Source organism: Oncorhynchus tshawytscha, linkage group LG27 (assembly GCF_018296145.1).
Source record: "Oncorhynchus tshawytscha isolate Ot180627B linkage group LG27, Otsh_v2.0, whole genome shotgun sequence".
NCBI classification, from domain to species: domain Eukaryota; kingdom Metazoa; phylum Chordata; class Actinopteri; order Salmoniformes; family Salmonidae; genus Oncorhynchus; species Oncorhynchus tshawytscha.
Genome location: NC_056455.1, coordinates 15,594,693 through 15,605,882, shown reverse-complemented (window position 1 = coordinate 15,605,882; position 11,190 = coordinate 15,594,693). Strand labels below are relative to the sequence as shown.

Sequence of the window (11,190 nt, the reverse complement as noted above, 5' to 3'; positions counted from 1 at the left end):
TCGGCCTAGCTGGGAGCACCACTCTCCTAAGGTCCACCACCGACTGATTGCTCAAACACATCGCACTGTAGAGAGGACAGGACTCATAATCCACCCAGCAATCTGAGCAAAACATGAGGACCAACCGAAAGTCCTGCTGCGTAATAGGACTGCAATTCTTCACTTTATTATTACTATGAACCTCAAAGGGAGTTTCTCTTGTCTGCTCCCCACCTGTCAGGGGTGACATTTGGACAAGTGTTAGTCTGTAAAGAGCTTCCTCTCCGATGCTGCCCCCCTCCGCCTCTACATCTGGCCTCGGCTCCGTTGCTGGCAGCGGTTTGGGAGTGTGACCGCAGAAGCCTTCGTCCTCGTTGAAGAGCAGCTGAACCAACAGGAAAGCCAACCCCAGTCAATTCATTTATGGAAAAAATTGCAATTATCGGAGCGCCCTCGCGAGGAAGGAAAACATTTACAAATGACGCACAATATTTGCTATTGTTTTGTTTTCCTTTTCTTTAAGCAAAATGTGGAACTGTTCTGCAGTTCTGTAATGGAGTAGCAAAGTCAACAGTTCCCCACATGTACCTAATCATTGTGTATTTACGACGTATCCCATCTGAACACCCAGATGACCAAAATCACTTCCATACAGGCACTCTGTAAAACGACTGAGCCACATGAACGCACCAGGCAGACTCTGCACACATTAAGAACTCTTGATCATTAAGTCCTGTGCCTCTGTAGCACCATCTGTGCCCAGCTGCAAGTTTCCCCCCACTACTTAACATGTTAACCCAATCGGTAGACTAAGGACTAGAGAGAATGGATCCTTCAATCAGATTTGTACAGCGAGAGAATGTTAAGTCTCGCAACCTATTGTCAAAGGAATTGTTTGGGGCTGCTTTGATTTAAATGAGACAAGTGCATCTGTGTTCTTTCAACAGACCATTTTATAAGATCCCAGAGGTAGCTAGCAACTATAATCGACTAAATAAAATGTAGACATTTCAATAGGTAAACCTGACAAAGCTGCAGCTTTGTTCAATAATGTCATCAATAGTAGCTGGTTCCCAGTCAAAAGAAAGATCCAAAACCACTGACGGAGTCAGAGAGAAACCCAGCACCACACGACAGCTTTCTCTCTCACTGAGGGTGGGGGTGACACGCGCTTAGGACTGGGAGGGAAGCAGTTTACAGTCGGAAAGAACAGGACTGAGTGACTCACAGAAAGAAAGAGGGGGGGATGCTTTTGTGGAGAATGATAGACAATCTCATAGAGTCAGTTCTTCCCTCTTTCTTGTGCATGGCAAAACCCAGAAGAGTAATATGCATGTTAAACAAATAGAGTTGAATCAACTAACAAAGGGTCAGACAATAAAACTAAGAACAGATGGCCCTTACATATATTTTTTTAGAACCTATTGCTAAGCGTTTCATTTTACTGATGCTATGGAGATCTCTTAATCAATGTCTGTGCTGTTCAAATCTGTTGGCGGGTGAGGCGAATTCAGCTCTCGGCTACAAACAGCTGGGGATCAGAAGCCTCAGTGTTAAAATGGAGGGATCACTTCTCCCTTCCACAGCTTCTTTGTTCAAATTACTTTATGGGAGACAGATAAGTTAGCATGTGCTGTGTCCTGACAAATTTATGGCTGTTTGGAATGGATACCATTTGGTCATGAACCATGTTTGAGTAATACAATTTAGAGCTGATCAGATAAGGTGCTCCGCATTGAGACATATTTTAACACTGTAATTTATTACTTACCGGATCATGTATTGTGCCATTAACCATGTTTGTGTGACATAATTTAAGAATGATCAGCTGTAGAGCATAATGGAAACCTGTCTTGTGTATTCAAGGGGCAATTCTCACCACAAGAAGTGTTAGTTTAGTGAAACACTTATATTTTTCCAGTTTAAAAGCTGGCAACTGTCTGCAACATCTGTTTGAATGGATGGGGTATGTCGGCAAGGAGAAGCTCAAGAGGAGCATGAAACAGCGACAAGACTGCTCATGTAACAACTCATCATTCAGGGTTTGCAATAACAAATTTACCAACAGCAATGTCCAAGTCAACTACATCTAACAAGCTGCTATGATCAATTCACAACTCATGCTCAGACCTTCATCACTTATACAAACTCACCTATCAGTAAGTAAACACATTAGATTTTCACAATCATGTCATCTTATCATGCCCAAAGAATGATGATTTAGTTTATACAATATTTGACAGATGGAGAATGGAGAAAGATGGAGAACAAGCTATGAAAGAAAAATATTGGAGTTTTGGTGAAGGTACAGCCAACTAGCGCAAAAATAATATTTGCGATATTGTCCAAACAATATATCGTCAAAAAATAAAATCCCGATATGTGGCAAGGCCGATTAATTAGGGAGTTTAAGTGTTCATAACAACTGGTAATCAGCATTTTGGGCGTTGATTATGGCCGATTACTTTGCACTCCATGAGGAGACTGCATGGCAGGCTGACCACCTGTTATACTGAGTGCAGCAAGGAGCTGTTGTTACTAGCTAGCATTAAACTTATCTTATATAAAAGAAACAATCAATCTTAACATAATCACTAGTTAACTACACATGGTTGATGATATTACTCATTTATCTAGCTTGTCCTGTGTTGCATATAATCAATGTGGTGCCCGTTTATTTATCATCGAATCACAGCCTACTTCGCCAAACGGGTGATGATTTAAAAGCGCATTCACGAAAAAGCACAGTCGTTGAATCAATGTGTACCTAACCATAAACATCCATGCCTTTCTTAAAATCAATACACAAGCACATTAACCTACATATTTAGTTAATATTGCCTGCTAACATGCATTTCTTTTAACTAGGGAAATTGTGTCACTTCTCTTTCGTTCTTTGCAAGTAGATTCAGGTATATGCAGCAGTTTTGCCGCCTGGCTCGTTGCAAACTGTGTGAAGACCATTTCTTCCTAACAAAGACCAGAATTAATTTGCCAGAATTTTACATAATTATGACATAACATTGAAGGTTGTGCAATTGAAGGTTGTTCGATAAAATACAGAACGGTCCGTATTTCACTGAAAAAAATAAACGTTTTCGAAATGATAGTTTCCAGATTTTACCATATTAATGACCAAAGGCTCATATTTCTGTGCGTTTATTATATAATTAAGTCTATGATTTGATATTTGATAGAGCAGTCTGAGTGGTGGTAGGCAGCAGCAGGCTGGTAAGCATTCATTCAAACAGCACTTTCCTGCGTTTCCCAGCAGCTCTTCGCTGTGCTTCAAGCATTGTGCTGTTATGACTTCAAGCCTATCAACTCCCAAGATTAGGCTGGCAATACTAAAGTGCCTATAAAAACATCCAATAGTCAAAGGTATATGAAATACAAATGGTATAGAGAGAAATAGTCAACACGTCATAATTCCTGTAACTACAACCTAAAACTTCTTAGCTGGGAATATTGAAGACTCGTGTTAAAAGGAACCACCAGCTTTCATATGTTCTGAAGGAACTCAAACGTTAGCTTTTTTACATGGCATATATTGCACTTTCACTTTCTTCTCCAAAACTGCATTTTTGCATTAATTAAATGTTTCATTATTTATTTGAGACTACATTTTTATGTATTATATTAAGTTAAAATAGTGATCATTAAGTATAGTTGTTATTGTCATCACCACCGACTAAATCAGTATCGTTTTTTGGTCCTCCAATAAGCGGTATCGGCGTTGAAACGTCATAATCAGCCGACCTCTACTATCAACCCCCCCAATCACAAATGGGTAGTCAGGTAAGGAGGACATACCACCACGGCACTGACTCCCTAAACAACATCCTTCCCTGCCCAGAGCGAGTCCAGCTGTGGGGGAGCATATGGATTATGCTGTACAAATTTACATAGCCTAATTCTAAAAAGAGACCTTCCCTGGGGAGAAGATGGCAGAAGAAGAAAAACACTTCAGTTCAACCGACAGACATGTGGAAGACAGGCAGAAAAGCAAATATGAAAGTAGTTAAGTGAGCAAATACACATTTTGTGTAACGTCAGGAAAAGAGGTCCATGTGATCATACTCCTTGTTTTTGACAGGGAATTCACATTCTTACTATTTCTCCAAGACACCAATGCAGTCAATCTCTAAGTGGAACGACAGACTAATTCACAATGGGCAATTTACAACGTTCAAGAAAAAAAAAGTGACAGAAAAGTGTTGCACTTGCCCACCATTTAGTTCGGACAAACAAAAGACACCGAAATCTGTCTTAAGTTCAGGATATTACTTTGGAAACATTTCAATGGGGCAATCTAGTTCTAACCTGGTTACCCCACCAGTAGAATTTGTGCAGAAAAGTTCACATTTGGACAAACTCACAGGTTGTCAGAACTCTCAATGTGCTTTACTTTCAATGCTTAAAGCTGCGTTTACAATGCAGCCGAACTCTGATCTTTTCGCTAATTGGTCTTTTGAGCAATAATATTTTGCCAAAAGATTGGGCAAAAGATCCAAATTGGGCTTCCTGTGTAAATGTGGCCTCTGTAGCACAGGTGATTTAAGCAACACCATTGAGAGTAATCTATTTTCCCATCAGGCAGATATCTCACTTCAGTCCAGAGACCCCTGCACTACACTCATTTCTATCAGGAACAGCACTAGCTTAAATATTTCATTTGGCTCTTCCTGGTAAATGGAAAGGCCTGGAATTTGACTCGGCCCTGATCCTGGAAGTACATCAAACACCACTGCTGTCATCCCCCTCTCCCAGTCAAAACAATGTCCTCTCATGTAAACGTTTCACTGTTTGTGTTGAAATGGTACAAACCAAATAAGAGTAACCCAGAGAGTGCGTTGAGGCCCTGTTTGCACCACAGCATTCAGGGGGGGATTGATCCCCACTTTGCAGGATGTGGACTGTATGGGAGATATACTGCGTTTACACTGACAGCACCATTCCCATCTTTTTCCACAAATTCAACCCCCAGCAATAATTGTGCAAAAGATTGGAATTGGTCTGCCTGTGTTAACGCAGCCATAGTCTACATTTAGTCGCCATCTAGATGCTTCAATTATACAGATTGTGTGGTAGCTATGGCATTGTTTTATTAGCGAGATTAATAGCAAGGAACACGGTCATGTGGGACAGTGACATTTTGGCAATTAATGAGAATGTTGGTTACCCACATGATTATACTATATGCATAGTTTAAAAATGGTAGAGTAATCTATCCAGTTCTTTCAAAATTATAACGTTATTGAATTTCTTTAGCAAACACCAACCATTTAACTAGCTTGATTAAACTAGTGGGTTTACTATTTAGTAGCTAACAGCAATCCCAGGCGGATTACTTTGGTTTTGCCTGTGCTAACGTTATATTAGCTGGTTAGCTAACATTAGAAGCCAACGTTAACAAGCTAGCTAACAGTTTAATTTAGCACGCGTTATAAATCATGTTTCTGAAAGGTTACCAAGTGATCTAGCTACTGTGTCGCTTAGTTTGTTTAATGTGCCACATACATAACGTGCCCTACTCGAAATATGCAAGTGCGCCCAAACTTTTAAACCACAGCAAGCACACGTTTGTCCTACAAACTAACGTCGTTAGCTGGGCTAGCAACACACAATACACTAGCTGTAGTAGCTAGGTCGCGCCAAGTAGCCACATTTGTAGAGGGACAACATTCAACGTCTCTTACCTGTTAAACGCAGTTTAACCGGACCATTTCGCCGAACTCCTTGGTTAGACATCTTGCGTCCAGCTTAATATTTTAGACTAACCAGTTTCAGACCGAAGTAACAATAAATTGAGTGAAGGCATTGTTGCCCGGATGTAGACAGCACTGCTGCCATCATGATCACACAATCGCTGTCGCGCACATACAAATTATTACTAGATCGGATGCCGCAGAGTGGATTTGATTTTGCAAGAGTATTTGGTCATCGGGGTTCTGGCTGACTAATTATTTTAGAGTAAGCAAGCGAACCGAGCTCACACTTCACATCTTCAGCGCTTCAGCTTCGGACCGTTTGGAATTCAGTCCTCCTCCCAGCCAGACGAGAGTTGAACTGTTGAGCTCGTGCGCCCTTCAGTGCAGGGCCCACTTCAGGGAGGCTAGTAAGTAAATGACCAATGACGACATGGGGATGGAAACAGCTGCCTGTACGACTTGGCTAAAAACTTTAATGATCGAATGCCAAAGACAGAGAATACAGCTTTGTCAGACAAGTGACATTTTGAGTTACTAGTTAAATTTTTATTTTTAAAGTGGCTCTGACAGTCCAGATACCTTAGCAAAAACAGTGTTTCTTTTGCATTTAGTTCTTACAGAAACAAGAGGGTGGAAACTATAAAGATTAATATTGGAATTCAATGCATTGCCAATCCACCCAAACCAAGAAATTACAGCAGTTGAAATTACAAAGAATTTTATTTACAGACATTTATAACATATGTACATTTCAGACAATGGAAGTCCATTAGAGGACAGTGGCAGTATACAGTAGAGATGAAAGGAAAAGTGGTATTTAGAAGTTGAAAGTGCTTTGGTTCTCACTGATCTGGAATGCATATCCATCAGTTGTCAATTCTGGAGCAACACATTGGTCTTCCTCTTCCTAGAAAACAGAACATTTGAGGCAAAGGAAACATACCATCTATAATAGGACAGGTTAAATTAGTCACCATCACACAATGCTCACCTCGCCAGAGAAATATTTCTCAATCAGGTTGAGGGAGGCCTTGTAGACTAGCTCATTCTCATGGGACTGCAGAGCTTCAATCTTGTCTAGCCCACCACATTCCTCGATCATCATGCACAGCCTTTCTGCTTCACCAATCTTATCTCCAGCCTGATGGACAAAACAAGTTGAGAATAAATATGTCACCCGAATCTTGCAGTTACAGGGTACAAATGCCTACGCCGGTAATAAGATTAACTAATTCTTGGCGATAAGGTCCACTTACCAGGAAAATGTTGGTGATGGCATCCAAGATGACAAGGATGGTTTTGCTGTCCTTTGTTGAGAGTAGATTCAACAAAGGCTCCAGCACATTGGCTTGAACAAGGTACACAACCTGTTCAACTGTGCCCCCACTGGTAAAGTTGGTTATTGCCCAAACTGCCTCTTTCTGAGTCTTGTAGTCACCCTGTATAGAAAAGCAGATGAGGAATAAGCATTATAAAAATATTAAAATCCCACCATTCCTAATTATACAATATTTTGCTACAGATATCAAACCTACATACCTTGCGTAGGACATCTACCATGAGAGGAACCAGGCCAGCATTGATGACATCCTGGATCTGAGAGTCTCTCCCTGCAGTGATGTTGGACAGGGTCCAGGAGGCCTCCTTCTGGATGTTACTCTTGTGGTGGCGAAGCAGGCCAGGGAACATGGAGAGGGCCCCAGCGTTCAGCACGGCCTGAGTCTGCTCATCCGTGCCAGTCACCATATTGCCAATGGCACGCAGAGAAGGAGTCTGAAGGAGACAGGTCAAAGACAGTGGGCACTTGGGTGAAAAAAAGACAGTACCATAGATGTTGAAATATATAAATATGGTGACTACTTAATCATTGTACATGACAGCCAACCACCTCTGCGCGATAACTAGACTGGGCACATACCACAACAGCAATCTCCCCAGAGCCAAGCAGCTGCACCAGGCGGGAGATCAGGCCAGTCTGCACCACCACCTCAATGCGATCATTGGGCCCGTCCGTAAGATAGGACAATGCCCAGCAGGTGTCTGCCAGCACCTCCTTATCATCATAGTGCAGCAGACGCACCAGAGTGGGCATGATCTGCTGCACGGCTGCCAGAGGGGGAGACGGGTTCTTGTTGCGGCACAAGTTTGACAACGTCCAGGTGATGTTCCTCAGGTAGCCAGACTGCAGAAAAAGACAGAAATATTTGTGTTCATTAATTGAATTACAGCACCTCCCAGTGGCCAGTGAGGAAAGTAATGTGGGGCAAGGAGTTATCAAAAAACAAGACTGATACTTTGTAGCATGTCATAAACAAGTCAAGCGGATTGACCATTGCTTATGAATGGTTGCCAAGGGTCACCCATTGAGTACTAGGCACTAAGAATACTTACAGAGAACAAAGAGAGCTCAGGGACAGCGAGCAGACTAAGCAGGGGGCCACAGCTCCATGCTTGATGACCTGGTCTCTGTAGACCGACCCATCACCTAACAGAATAAATCAAGGACGCGAGATCACTTATGCAGTTTAGGGCTCTATACACTGACGAGATGCTGTAACAAAAAGGAATGCTTTACCTGCAATATTACCCAAAGCCCAGACAGCCTGCTCGCTGATGTGGGGTGGGGAGACAAGACAAGCCTGATGAAGGCTGGAATGGCCCCACCCTCCACAACAGCACTGGTCTGGTCAGATGTTCCAGATGCAATGTTGGTTAGAGCCCAGGCAGCCTCAAACTGGATAGGGGGTGACTCCAAACCCAAGAATGCAACTAACTTAGGAATCAGCCCAGCACTGATGATGTGGTCAATGGGAGGATGTCTCTCACGGGATAGCAACTTCCTGTAATGAGAACAATTGAAAAAGCAACGAATCATGATCATGGTAGCCAACACTTAAAAATTAAATAACACTGCCAAAATAAACACAGGATTTCCCAGACAGTTTTACATGGATTACTTTACCTTGCAGCCTGCGTAGCGTTGAGCTGGGCATCAAGGTTGTTACTGTTCACACCAGCAAGAATCTCCTCCACGGTCCACTGTCGAGTGGCCTATAAATTAAGACAGGTTGTTGCCATTGGAATTACTTTACTAGCAAGTCAGTTATTAAGAACAAATTCTTATTTTACGGCCTTCCCCGGCCAAGCCCCTCCCTAACCTGGATGACGCTTGGCCAATTGTGCGCCACTGGAATTGTATAAACAGACAGGCATAACAAACTCACTTGACAGTTTTGACTTTTCTCTTGAAGTGGGGAAGTTGCCTCGTCGACCAAAGTAGTGACATTTCTTCTTTTGAAGATCTGATCGTCCTTCTTTGCCTTGCGAAGTTCGTGGTTCACTTCTACTCTCCTGCGTCTAAGTTCCTGCAAAGTGATAAACAACCATCATTGACTGTGCCTAGCCAGATTCATTTAGCTAGCAAGGCATGACCACATTTGAAATAAAATTGAAAAAGGTGTCATGAATGTCACTTACAGTTGCATCTTTTCCTTATTCTTGAACTTGTCCAGACGGACACCGTTCTCGTTGCCAGCAGACATTTTGGGGAAATTGATAAATGCTCGAAGTTTGATAAATAAATATTTTTTGAGCACCTAAACGAAATGCAACAATTAGCTTTATAATACGAATTTCTAGCTAGGATCCAAGAACACGTTTTTGCCTTTTATATAAAGTTATATCAGTCACAAGTGACCAGGAAGAGTGGCGAGCAAACCCCATCAAAAAAGTAAAGCAGTAACATATAGAAGTATATCGAATATTTGCCAAACACTACAAAATATGAGCACTTGCCAAGCACTTACCCGGTCCTTCTTCAAAAGTTCCAGCTAATGCATTTGCACAGACCTTTAAATTCCTGCCACAAAGCTCCCTGATTGGTCTGTTCCGATTAAAAGCATCACCCTATTGGACTGTTTTGAAAAATCACAGGGTGCTCTGGAAATGTTGTCAGTAGAGACCTATCGCGAGATTTCAGTACTCCCATGCCCTCATAATACAATTTGTGTCATATCAGAAACAATTTTCCAAACAAGTTCATGTTGGAACAGTTGCTTTGTGTTATTAAATATAACAGTTCAAAATGTGTTTTCTGCTTAGGTCTGTGTGTGGAATACAATATTTAAATCTGATGCAATTCAAGGAGTGGTTTTAAACCGCCCTGAAGATACACTTAACATCAGAGAAGCCAGACATCTAAAATCTGTTAAAATATATGGATAAACATTACACTGACTATATTGTATCATGACCAATAATCAACATCATCCTCTGAATATAGCATTTACATGTGCTTCCGTATATGCATACAATCCAGACATGAATGCCTGGAACTGGGGATAAAGGGTCACTGGACTCCCATCTGGTCATACCAGTCCTATTAATGGAAATTCAAATTATATAGATCCAGCTAGTTGATGAGATCGTAAGGTCTTACCCATAACTGCCAATTAAATAATGTACAGTGCATTTTGTTACGTTATAGCTTTATTCTAAAATTGATTAAATCTTTTATTTTATTTCTCATCAATCTACACACAATACCACATGACAAAGCAAAAACAGGTTTTTAGACATTTTTGCATATTTATTACAAATAAAAAACAGAAATACCTTATTTACATAAGTATTCAGACCCTTTGCTGTGAGAATCGGTATTGAGCTTAGGTGTATCCTGTTTCCATTGATCATCCTTGAGATGTTTCTACAACTTGGAGTCCACCTGTGGTAAATTCAATTGATTGGACATGATTTGGAAAAGGCACACACTTGTCTATATATAAGTTCCCACAGTTGACAGTGCATGTCAGAGCAAAAACCAAGCCATGAGGTTGAAGGAATTGTCTGTAGAGCGCTGGAGACAGAATTGCGTCGAGGCACAGATCTGGGGAAGGGTACCAAAAAATATCTGCATCATTGAAGGTCCACAAGAACAGTGGCCTTCATCATTCTTAAATGGAAGAAGTTTGGAACCACCAAGACTCTTCCTAGAGCTGGCTGCTCGGCCAAACGGAGCAATTTGGGGAGAAGGGCCTTGGTCACGGAGGTGACCAAGAACCCGATGATCACTCTGACAGGGCTCCAGAGTTTCTTTTCGGAGGGAGAACCTTCCAGAAGGACAACCATATCTGTAGCACTCCACCAATCAGGCCTTTATGGTAGAGTGGCCAGACGGAAGCCACTCCTCAGTAAAGGGCACATGACAGACCGCTTGGAGTTTGCCAAATAGCACCTAAAGGACTCTGACCATGAGAAACAAGATTCTCTGGTCTGATGAAACCAAGATTGAACTCTTTCCCCTGAATGCCAAGCGTCACATCTGGAGAAAACCTGGCACCATCCCTACGATGCAGCATGGTGGTGGCAGCATCATGCTGTGGGGATGTTTTTCAGCGGCAGGGACTGGGAGACTAGTCAGGATCGAGGGAAAGAACAGAGAGATCCTTGATTGAGTGCTCTGGAGCAGGTTCTTAGACTGAGGCGTAGGTTCACCTTCCAA

At 41.9% G+C, this 11,190-nt stretch overlaps 1 pseudogene; it reads right to left on the bottom strand.

The window, feature by feature from the left end:
* Positions 1 to 6,391: 6,391 nt before the first annotated feature.
* LOC121841124 lies at positions 6,392 to 9,232 on the bottom strand (annotated as a pseudogene).
* Positions 9,233 to 11,190: the final 1,958 nt, after the last annotated feature.